Source organism: Sciurus carolinensis, unplaced genomic scaffold (genome assembly GCF_902686445.1).
Source record: "Sciurus carolinensis unplaced genomic scaffold, mSciCar1.2, whole genome shotgun sequence".
Classification (NCBI taxonomy): Eukaryota; Metazoa; Chordata; class Mammalia; order Rodentia; family Sciuridae; genus Sciurus; species Sciurus carolinensis.
The window spans coordinates 597,826-610,552 of record NW_025920183.1 but is presented as its reverse complement, the minus strand read 5'-3'; the positions used below and the strand labels follow the sequence as shown (position 1 = coordinate 610,552).

The 12,727-nt window shown below is 37.9% G+C and overlaps 2 pseudogenes; both read right to left on the bottom strand.

Annotated features, from left to right (window-relative positions):
• The window catches only part of LOC124974847 (probable RNA-binding protein 19), a 470,746-nt pseudogene that overhangs the window by 111,077 nt on the left and 346,942 nt on the right, over positions 1–12,727 (bottom strand).
• Positions 301–1,301, bottom strand: LOC124974833 (ELAV-like protein 1; annotated as a pseudogene).

Here is a 12,727-nt window from a genome sequence, read left to right as displayed (position 1 = left end):
AGACATTAATCATACACAAACAAAGAGAGAGACGTTCCAGGTCTATTTTCCTAAAAGCCCCCTTATGAATATGTTCCTCTTCCCCTGTGCCTTTACCCTAGATCCTGGCACAGCCTGTCTGAACGTAGTAAGTCCTCAATAATTCTTGTTGATTGGGAGAGTGGATAGATGTTCACATGCAGATACTTCAGCATTAAATTATTTGAGAAGAGTCAAATGATTAAAATTTTTCACTCATGGAATTTTTTTTCAACTTCTTCACTGTTAATTATCTCTCCATACAAAAAAAGCATGAGTGAGTTATTTGTGGGACTTGTTGGTTTTGAAGGAAACCTATAAGATTTTGCCCCCCAGGTGGTAGTCATTCAGACTTGCTATGGCCATTGAGACTTCTTCATAATTTGTCATGGTCACAAAACCAAACCTTTTGCACTTTTTGGTGTTGAAATCACAAATCACTTTCACATTGTTGACTGTGCCAAAGGGGTCAAACATCTAACAGAGGATCCCTCATCAGCTTCTTGCCCAACATTGTGGGAGAAGATGCACCAGCCCAAAGAAGCAGTTTCCTGGGACATTGATACCAGAAAGCCCACTCATGTGATCTACACTCATCGGGGAAAACCTGACCCTCTGTGCCTGGTGATGCACAGGGTCTCCGAACTGCCTGCAGGCAAGTGGTACAGCTGCGAGAGGAGCGCCCCGTTTTTGTTCTGTTTGGGATTGGCTGCAAACTTCACTGTGATGGGCTCTGAGGAACCTGGGGGTTTATGACCATTGAAACTGGTAATTGCCTCTTCAGCTTCCGGCTATTTGTCAAACCCTATAAGCACAGTCCCTCTGGACAAACCTGTGATCTGATCCACAAGGACCCAGGAGTTGATGATTCCCCAAACAGAGAGAACGTGTCCTCCATGTCTTTCTGGGTCATGGTTCTTGGGAGCCCACTGATGTGCAAGTTGGCATCTTTGATGACCTCTGAGCTTGGGTGAGCATATGACACCTTAATGGTTTTTTTCTGGAGCCTCAGGCCATTCAGTGTATTGATTGCCCTTTCTGCATCCTTGTCAGTCAGGTAGTTCACAAAGCCAGAGCCCAAGCTGTGCCCTGCTACTTTGTCCCGAATAAGTTTTGCAGATTCAACTTCACCAATGCTGCTGAATAGACTTTGCAACTCATCCTGGGTCATGTTCTGAGGGAGGTAGTTGACAATCAGATTTGTTCTCCCAATGTCGTCCCTGCAGTCTTCAGCCATGTGGTCTTCATAACCATTAGACATTGTATTTCTTAAAAATCTGGACCCAGGCAGGCGGCCCGGGCTGCTGGGGGTGGGTGGTGGGCAGACTGTGGTGGCACGACACTAATGGCTCTGCTCGGCCTCAGTAGCAGCGGCAGTGGCAGCGGTGACCTGGAATATTTTGAGATACAGAATTGATCTGTAAAATCTGCACTTATTTATCTCACCATTACAAGAAAAATGAAGGAGTGATTCTGCATATGACAAATGATTTCTTTCTTCATACCATGGTTTTGCTTCAAAGTTCCTCCAAATACTAAATTAACATAGTCAGGTAAAATATTTCTTCAGTAATGCAATTAAACTTGGTTTGCATTCTAGTTCTGTGACAGACTGGTGGCTCATTTTGCATGCTCACTAAGATGTATCAAGTCTAAGGTACTAACCCCAAATTCCTCAAGTAGTCCTGGTCAAAACCTTTATAAGATAATTATGATCTGGTTACAATTAATTGTCCAGCAATCTCACATTCCTCTCATGGATATTTAAAGAGGTAATTAAGTTTAAATGGATGATTGTAGGGGTGATATTCCATTTCCATAATACTTGTGTCCTTACAAGATAAGGAGGAGACCCAAGATCTGTCTCTTTGTCTCTCTCCATAGAGAGAGCCATGTGAACACAGTAAAAATGTGTCTATGTGAAGCCAGAAAAACAGCCTCATGAGAAACCCTTCATGCTCACATGCTGATATGGGACCTCCATTCTCCAGAACTGTGAGAAAATGAATTTCTATTGTTTAAACCACACAGCTATGAGGTTTGTTATGGTGAGAAGAATATAAATTTTATCTCTTTTTTTACCAGAATCCCTCTTCTTATAAAATGAGTTTTGATGATTTTCATCATTTCATAAGCATTTGTTGTTGAAAGCCTTCATTCCATGGGCTGTGCTGTACTGGCAAGCGAAGGCAGACAGGGATTAAGGAGTGCATCTTTGGACCAGAGATGGCAAACACAGGGCTCTTAGAAGCATCCCCCACCCAGGTCCTAACTGACAACAACAAAACCCCCTTGAACATCAGAATCCTACTGAATACTGAATGACTACCTAGTGAACAGATAGACAGATTAACATCAGGATAAACTTGGTGAGCCTTGACCCAGTGATATGCCTGAGAGACCTGGGAAGTGACACATTTTACCAGAACTGACCACACATGTAAATTTAAGGAGAAAATCACAAAAATTATGAAAGGACCCTCTTAAGGGTTTGTGTAAAGAATAATAAAAGAGTTAGGTAAGGCTTTGATATGGTCCCTTAACTTTTTGTATATCCATGGGTCATTTCATATCTAGAAGTTTGACAGCTGTCAGATTAATGATCTCAACCAATCACTTATGAACTCAGTGATTTCCCAGCAACTCAGTGTTTACCTGCATCCACCCACAATAAGCTACATGGGGAGAACTCACTGCTGAACTTGACTTTCACCACTCACTCATCCAGGTACTGTTTTCCCAGAAAGTTGTGAGCTTGACAAAAAACAAAACTTCCAGCTTGTTATTTATTTAACCAAATTCATAATGTTTCTAATTCATTCACTACTCTCATTTCTTTTTGCTAAGTGGGTAAAGATGATCTCTTCATTCTTTCTTTTGCATTTTTTTATCTTCTAAAACTGTTCATTTCTGGCTCTTTCTCAATGGAAAAATATTATTTTACCTTATAAAATATGGTTTTAACACAACAGAAAAGGCCAAAATTATTCACACACCTATTTTTACTCCATCAATAGATGCAGATTTACTTTAACTCACCAAAGGACTAATGATGTATTTTTGGTATTTGCACAATGAGAGAGAATATGAAAGTATTACCATATGTAGCTTTATCTGGACAACCATGAAGGTGGTCTTGCATTTGCCAAAGATGTAATTAATTAATTTCATAGAAAATCTAATAAAATCCAGAAGGAAGTTTATAGCTTTAGTTTGGATTAAGTATAACACAAAATTAAAATGTACTAGCATATATATCATAAATAATAAATTTACAATAAAATAGAAAAGAATGATATTTATATAAGAAATGAGAATAAACCTAATAAGAGATTGTCAAGACTTTATTAAAATAGTAAAAAACAAACATAGAAATGTCCCAAGTCTGAAAAATAAATTTAAATAAAAGGAGATAATTATGTTCATGAATTTGAATTTAAGATACTATGAACATAATAATTTTCCTCAAAGACATCTGACTCATTGACACCGTTATAATAAAAATCTAAAACTTTTTTGGAAGGCTGATTCTAAAATATATACATAAATTCAATGATCTGGCACAGTTAGACCAAAAGGGCAGAGGGGCCAGAGCAAACTCCAAAAGTGTGTAAGTCAAAGCTGTTTAACTTTTTTTTTATTTTTTTATTTTTTTTTATTTTTTTTATTTATTTTTTTTTATTTTTTTACGTTTACATAGGGTAATGAGGTTTATTTTATTTTTCCCCTTCCCCCCACCCCTCCCACCCCCTCCCACCCCTCCCACCCCTCTTTTCCCTCTACACAGTCCTTCTTTCCTTCATTCTTACAGCTCTCCTTAGCCTAACTCTAAACCTAACCCAAAACCTAATGCTAGCCCCTCCCACCCCCCGTTATATGTCCTCATCCGCTTATCAGCAAGATCATTCGTACTTTAGTTTTTGAGATTGGCTTATCTCACTTAGCATGATATTCTCCAATTTCGACCATTTGCCTACAAATGCCATAATTTTATCATTCTTCATTGTGGAGTAATATTCCATTGTATAAATATGCCACAGTTTCTTTATCCATTCATCAACTGAAGGGCATCTAGGTTGGTTCCACAATCTGGCTATGGTGAATTGAGCAGCAATGAACATTGATGTGGCTGTATCTCTGTAGTATGCTGATTTTAAGTCCTTTGGGTATAGGCCAAGGAGTGGGATAGCTGGGTCAAATGGTGTTTCCATTCCAAGCTTTCTGAGGAATCTCCACGCTGCTTTCCAGAGTGACTGCACTAATTTGCAACCCCACCAGCAATGTATGAGTGTTCCTTTTTCACCACATCCTCGCCAACACCTATTGTTGCTTGTATTCTTGATAATCGCCATTCTAATTGGGGTGAGATGAAATCTTAGGGTAGTTTTGATTTGCATTTCCCTTATTACTAGGGATGTTGAACATTTTTTCATATATCTGTCATTACTTGTACATCTTCTTCTGTTAAGTGTCTGTTCATTTCCTTAGCCCATTTGTTGATTGGATTATTTGTATTCTTCGTGTAGAGTTTTTTGAGTTCTTTATAGATTCTGGAAATTAGCGCTCTAGCTGAGGTATGGTTGGAAAAGATATTCTCCCACTCTGTAGGCTCTCTCTTCACATTTCTGATAGTTTCCTTTGCTGAGAGAAAGCTTTTTATTTTGAATCTATCCCAGTTGTTGATTCTTGCTTTTATTTCTTGTGCTATGGGAGTCCTGTTAAGGAAATCTGATCCTAAGCCAACAAGTTGAAGATTTGGACCTACTTTTTCTTCTATAAGATGCAGGGTCTCTGGTCTGATTCCGAGGTCCTTGATCCATTTTGAGATGAGTTTTGTGTAGGGTGAGAGATAGGGGTTTAATTTCATTCTATTGCATATAGTTTTCCAGTTTTCCCAGCACCATTTGTTGAAGAGGCTATCTTTTCTCCATTGCATATTGTTGGAACCTTTGTCTAGTATGAGAAAATTGTATTTATTTGGGTTTGTGTCCATGTCCTCTATTCTGTACTATTGATCTACCTGTCTATTTTGGTACCAATACCATGCCGTTTTTGTTACTATTGCTTTGTAGTAGAGTTGAAGATCTGGTACTGCAATACCCCCTGCTTCGCTCTTGCTACTGAGGATTGCTTTAGCTATTCTAGGTTTTTTATTCTTCCAGATGAATTTCATAATTGCTTGCTCTATTTCTGCAAGGTACATCATTGGGATTTTAATTGGAATTGCATTGAATCTGTATAGCACTTTAGGTAGTATAGCCATTTTGACGATATTAATTCTGCCTATCCAGGAACATGGGAGATCTTTCCATCTTCTAAGGTTTTCTTGAATTTCTTTCTTTAGTGTTCTGTAGTTCTCATTGTAGAGGTCTTTCACCTCTTTTGTGAGATTGATTCCCAAGTATTTTATTTTTTTCGATGCTATTGTGAATGGGGTAGTTTTCCTAATTTCTCTTTCTGAAGATTCATCACTTATGTATAAAAATGCATTGGATTTATGAGCATTGATCTTGTAACCTGCTACTTTACTGAATTCACTTATGAGTTCTAAAAGTTTTCTGGTGGAATTTCCAGGTTCCTCTAAATATAAATCATGTCATCAGTGAACAGGGATAGTTTGAGTTCTTCTTTTCCTATTTGTATCCCTTTAATTTCTTTGGTTTGTCTGATTGCTCTGGCTAGAGTCTCAAGGACGATGTTGAATAGAAGCGGTGAAAGAGGGTATCCCTGCCTTGTTCCAGTTTTTAGGGGGAACGCTTTCAGTTTTTCACCATTTAGAATGATATTAGTCATGGGCTTAGCGTAGATGGCCTTTATAATGTTTAGGAATGTTCCCACTACCCCAATTTTTTCTAGTGTTTTGAGCATGAAGGGATGCTGTATTTTATCAAATGCTTTTTCTGCATCTATTGAAGTAATCATGTGATTCTTAACTTTAAGTCTGTTGATATGGTGAATGACATTTATTGATTTCCGAATGTTGAACCAACCTTGCATCCCTGGGATAAAACCCACTTGATCGCGGTGCACTATCTTTTTAATATATATTTGTATGCGATTTGATAAAATTTTGTTGAGAATTTTTGCGTCGATGTTCATTAAGGATATTGGTCTGAAATTTTCTTTCCTTGATGTGTCTCTGTCTGGTTTAGGTATCAGGGTGATATTGACTTCATAGAACGAGTTTGGTAGGGTTCCCTCCTCTTCTATTTCATGGAATAGTTTGAGGAGTATTGGAATGAGCTCTTCTTTAAAGGTTTTGTAGAACTTGGCTGAGAACCCATCTGGTCCTGGACTTTTCTTTGTTGGTAGGCTTTTGATGACCTCTTCTATTTCATTGCTTGAGATTGGTTTATTTAAGTTGTGTATGTCCTCCTTGTTCAGTTTACGTAGTTCATATGTCTCTAGAAATTTGTTGATGTCTTCGAGGTTTTCTGTTTTGTTGGAGTATAGATTTTCTAAATAGCTTCTAATTATGTTTTGTATTTCACTCATGTCTGTTGTGATGTTTCCTTGTTCATTCCGAATTTTAGTAATTTGAGTTTTCTCCCTCTTTCTCTTTGTTAGTGTGGCTAAAGGTTTATCAATTTTATTTATTTTTTCAAGGAACCAACTATTTATTTTGTTAATTTTTCCGATTGTTTCTTTTGTTTCAATTTCGTTGATTTCGGCTCTGATTTTAACTATTTCCTGTCTTCTACTACTTTTGGTATTGGTCTGCTCTTCTTTTTCTAGTGCTTTGAGCTGTAGTGTTAAGTCGTTTATTTGTTGATTTCTACTTCTTTTTTGAATGCACCCCATGAAATAAATCTTCCTCTAAGTACTGCTTTCATAGTGTCCCAGAGATTTTGATATGATGTGTCTTTGTTCTCGTTTACTTCTAAAAATTTTTTTATTTCCCTCCTGATGTCTTCTGTTATCCATTCATCATATAATAGTGTATTATTTAGTCTCCAGGTATTGGAGAAGTTTCTGTTTTTTATTCTGTCATTTATTTCTAATTTCAATCCATTATGATCTGATAGAGTACAAGGTAGTATCTCTATCTTCTTGTATTTGCTAACAGTAGCTTTGTGGCATAAAATATGGTCTATTTTAGAGAAGGATCCATGTGCTGCTGAGAAGAAAGTGTATTCATTCTTTGTTGGATGGTATATTCTATATATGTCCGTTAAGTCTAAATTGCTGATTGTGTTGTTGAGATCTATAGTTTCTTTATTCAATTTTTGTTTGGACGATCTATCCAGTGGTGAGAGAGGTGTGTTAAAATCCCCTAGTATTATTGTGTTGTGGTCTATTTGAATTCTGTAATTGAGAAGGATTTGTTTGACCTACGTGGATGAGCCAATGTTCGGGGCATAGATATTTATGATTGTTATGTCTTGCTGATTTATGCTTCCCTTAAGCAGCATGTAATGTCCTTCTTTATCCCTTCTGACTAGTTTTGGTTTGAAGTCCACATTATCTGAGATGAGGATGGATACTCCAGCTTTTTTGCTGTGTCCGTGTGCATGGTATGTTTTTCCCCATCCTTTCACCTTTAGTCTATGGGTGTCTCTTTCTATGAGATGAGTCTCTTGCAGGCAGCATATTGTTGGAGTTTTCTTTTTAATCCAATCTGCCAGTCTGTGTCTTTTTATTGATGAATTCAAGCCATTAACATTCAGGGTTATTATTGTGATATGATTTATATTCCCAGTCAATTGACTCATATTTGTTTTTGACATGATTTGGTTTCTCCTTTATTTGGCTATTCCTTTAGGCTAGCGCCTCCTGTTGCTGATTTGCATCGTTGTTTTTCATCTCTTCCTCATGGAATATTTTGCTGTGAATGTTCTGTAATGCTGCCTTTCTTTTTGTAAATTCCTTTAGCTTTTGTTTATCATGGAAGGATCTTATTTCATTGTGAAATTTGAAGGTAAGTATTGCTGGGTATAAGATTCTTGGTTGGCATCCATTTTCTTTCAGGGCTTGGTATATGTTGTTCCAGGCCCTTCTAGCTTTTAGGGTCTGGATTGAAAAATCTGCTGATATTCTTATTGGTTTCCCTCTGAATGTAATTTGATTCTTTTCTCTCGCGGCCTTTAAAATTCTGTCTTTATTTTGTATGTTAGGTATTTTCATAATAATGTGCCTTGGTGTGGGTCTGTTGTAATTTTGTATGTTTGGAGTTCTATAAGCCTCTTGTACTTGGTTTTCCATTTCATTCTTCAGATTTGGGAAATTTTCTGTTATTATTTCATTGAATAGATTGTTCATTCCTTTGGTTTGTTTCTCTAAGCCTTCCTCAATCCCAATAATTCTCAAATTTGGCCTTTTCATGATATCCCATAGTTCTTGGAGATTCTGTTCATGATTTCTTACCATCTTCTCTGTTTGTTCAACTTTGTTTTCAAGGTTAAATATTTTGTCTTCAATGTCTTAGGTTCTGTCTTCCAGGTGTTCTATCCTATTGGTTATGCTTTCTATGGAGTTTTTAACTTGGTTTATTGTTTCCTTCATTTCAAGGATTTCAGTTTGGTTTTTTTTCAGTATCTCTAACTCTTTATTGAAATGATCTCTTGCTTCCCGTATTTGGTCTTTTAACTGTTGATTGGTGCGATCATTTAATGCCTGCATTTGCTCTTTCATCTCCTCCTTCAATGCCTGCATTTGCTCTTTCATCTCCTCATTAGCTTCCCTGATCATTTTAATTACGTACATTCTGAACTCCATTTCTGACATTTCTTCTGCTGTGCTGTCATTGGGTTTTATTGATGTAGTATCTAGGTTTGTTTGGGACATTTTCTTCCCTTGTTTTCTCATAATGGTCAGTTGTCAGTGGGACCCTGAGATATTGCAGTTTTCCACTATTGGCTTATAGTGTCCCAGTAGATTTCCAGTGTATCACCTCCCAGCCTTCAGTAGCCTGATGTCTTGGAGGAATCTGATAAAGCAGCTCATTCGAAGAATACTGCCCCTAGCCCCCTACTGGTTCCACGGTTTGGAACTGGCTCTGTGCGGAAATGCTCTCACTGTGGGCCTGCACCGTGCAGCTGGCCATGTGGGAAGAGCCCACTGCCGGAGTGTGGAAGACTACCTTGGGAAGACTCAAGCTGCCCTGCCCGGCTCCAATAAGCCACCTCTATCTGGGCCTGCCACCCGGGCTGAGCTTTACCCAGTGGGCAGACTCACCCGTGGCTCTATTTCAGTCCGAGTCTCTCAATGCCTCCCCTTCTTAACTCCAGGGTTCTGGAGCGACTGGGGGTGCAATCTCCCTCTAGGCTGCCATCTTGGATTGCCCCGTGAAGAGAGCCTGCAGTCGGAGTGGGCAGAGCCGCCTGCAGAGGTCTCTGGCTGCCCTGCCCTGATCCCAGAGGCTGCTTGCGGATCGAGGCTCTCCGCTTGTTCGTTGCCGGAGTACGCTGCGCTGCAGTGGCTCCGGGACTCAGAGCTTGTTCTGGTCAGAAAGGCTCTCACTAGCGGGCCATTTCCGTTCCGAGAACCTGGAGCAAAGCTGTTTAACTTTTAATGAGATAGATAAAAATAGCAATTTCAGAGAATGGGAACAAAGAAAGAAACAGAAGCTTGCCAAGGAGAGAACTGGGCTTTCCAAGTTACCAGACCTTAAAGATGCTGAAGCTGTTCAGAAGTTTTTCCTTGAAGAAATTCAACTTGGTGAAGAGCTGCTAGCTCAAGGTGAATAGGAAAAAGGTGTGGACCATCTGACAAATGCAATTGCTGTGTGTGGACAGCCACAGCAGTTGCTGCAAGTGTTGCAGCAAACTCTTCCACCACCAGTGTTCCAGATGCTTCTGACTAAGCTTCCAACAATCAGAGAATTGTAAGTGCTCAGAGCATGGTTGAATATGATGAGGAATGAGAAACAAATGTCAACATAATAAAATCTCAGTTAAAAAATTTAAAAATTCTTAACTTGGAAGTTGAACAGCTCTGGGAGTATAAGGACAAATGTGCTTGTTATAGCCTGTCCTACACTGAAGTCTACCAAAGTTAATGTTTGCTTTGTGTGGATCCATTTGTTTGTTTTATTTATTTTTCCCAGTGAAATGTGTATTTTGATAGAGCTTTTCATTTTATAAATACACTGAGTTACCAGAATATCACAGAATTCATTTATTCCTAAGACATACAGTTAGTGTATGCACAACATAAGATTTCTTGGGCTCTAAAAATACCCAGTTCTCAGTTTTAAAAGATAGGCAAAAAAGTGTGAAGAGTGCACATTTTTAAAGCTAGTACATTTTACTGTAAAACAGAAAAGTGGATAGAGACTTTATTGGTTGTGAAAAAGGAGCATTAAAATTTTTGAGAGATCATTTCATCTCTGAAACATGAGGTGTGCTGCTGTGGTGTGTTAACTTTACCCCTTCCCTGTGTATCAGTTCTAAAATCTTTTGTTTAAATCAGTGGGCTTATGTGTTTGGGGTATTTATCTCCTTATTTTTTAAGTGTATGTTGTTGCAAATGGCACCAGGAGTTAGATCTGTGTGCACCCTGATGTCACCTCATGAGCTTCTCCAGTTTGTGTCTGCTCTCTTTTCCTCATTCATGGGAGGGAATTGACCTGCTAATCCCTGAAGTGTTCCTTTCAGCTTCTGATTCATCTATTTGCTGTCTTCAAGTCCACCTTCACCTGAGTGTCTTTGTGCAACCAGACCTTGCATTTGTTTTAATATTCTGAATTTTGCATGCTGGCCTGAATTAGTATTTCTGAATTGATCTTTTTTAAATGGTATGACTGCCTTTGTTTTCACTGAGACTAAATAATGCTGTCACTACACTGTAAATGAATCTGAAACTTAACCTTTTAAATAACTGGGATGATCTGCTTGTAAAAATGTTCCCTTTTTGCTTTTATCTTCAGTGTACCTCCTTAATTCTTCTTCAGCTTGATTGTCTTGTGCAATGAGTGAGGTGTGATCTTGTGACTAAAGACTTGAGAAGACTGGGGTTGGTGGGACCTCATTTTCAAATAGTGGCATATTATCTGAGTCACACACTCTGTTTCAGAACTGAAAATAAAGATCCTTGGTACTTAAAAAAAAAAAGTATGCCCAAAGAGCAAGAGCAAATCAGAGGTAGATGCACTCTCACAAAAACTAAGTACTTCTCTAGTCTTCTCTAAATTTGTTCAGGCCCAAATTCATCATGGCAATTGTTGTCTTCTGCCCTAAGCAGTAACCGAAGGGGCTGAGAAGTGAGCATTCTCATTAGTTGGTCTCACCAAGGGGTCCAGACTTTGAGGGGGTGCCTTGAATGGCACAACCCTATCAGGAAAGGCAAACCACAAATTGGCTGGTATTTGAAGACACCGAAATTGCAATTTTAAAGTTGCATTAAGGGTTTATGAGCCTAGTGTCTGCTAAACGCAAGCAGACACATTCTCTGGAGGGAATGATATCATAAAGAACCTCAAATTGTCTCTATAATTTCTGTAAGCATTATCAATGATTCAATCAAATATCAGATCATGAAGAGTCATGAAAAATTGACTGAAAACTAAAGTAAAATAAAATAGAACAACATAAATTTTTGAAAACCTGTGATCAGGCTTTCACCAAGCATAGGGCAAAGTGAAGCATTTATGGTGAGAAGTAAAACCTGTGAAAAGTAAAAGGCACCAAATAATTGTGCATTCTACTTCTTGTAATCCATCTCTGCTCATCAATTAAAAGAAAGGATAATTAGGGAAAATATTGTATTTGGATGGTTTCTATAAACAAATGACTATAATTCTTGTACATTACATTTTAACTTTTCTGTATCTTTAAGCAGTCTAATAAACCACAAAATCATTCTATGGTATTCTTATTTTTTTACTTTTGCTAATAAATTCTTTGTTTTAGAAAAAAGTTGATCACTTAACATATCACAAAATATTTTAAGTTTCAAGTAATTCCTAAAACACACTTGATGGTACAAATACAACAAATTCAAATCAAGGTACAATGTAAGATACTATCATATTTGCCCTATTTATCTAACATGCCAACATGATAACTTCTCATTGGACACTTGGCAAATTATTCAAGGAGGGAGCAGTTAACTTTTCAGGTTAAAAGCATCTAAAGTAGCCCTTATACAATGGAGGGTGTGTTCATGGGTGTGGATGGGTCAGGATGTGCCAGACTAAGTTTAGAGAGTACAATTTGCAAGCTGAAGCTGTCTTATCTGAAAATTTGGATATAATTTTATAACTAGGAATGTTTCATTGGTTCTTAACATTATTCTTAAATTGTCCTTTTAAGTGTGGTATGAATAGCATACACTATAGCGTACCATGGGAGAAAATTATTTCACTTGAGTAAACATAATGTACTTTAGTAATATCAATATGTACGTCACCTGTGAGATGAGTATACACCTCACTCAAAAGGATACCACATCATCCCTAGTAATTATATTTAAGTATAAATAAGAATCTCAGCTCCTGGTACAAAATTTCCACTTCATTATCTCCCTGAAAATTATATTCAATGTAATTAACTGGGAAGATTTTTGTTTCTGGGGATTGAACCCAGGAGCACTTTATCACTGAAATATATCCCAAAACTTTTTTTTTCTTTTTTTGAGACATGCTTTCACTAAATTGCTTAGAACCTTGCTAAGTTGCTGAGGCTGGCCTTGATCTTGTGATCCTCCTGCCTCAGGCTTCCAAGTTGCTGGGATTACAGACATACACCACTATAACTTGTGTTTTCTCTCT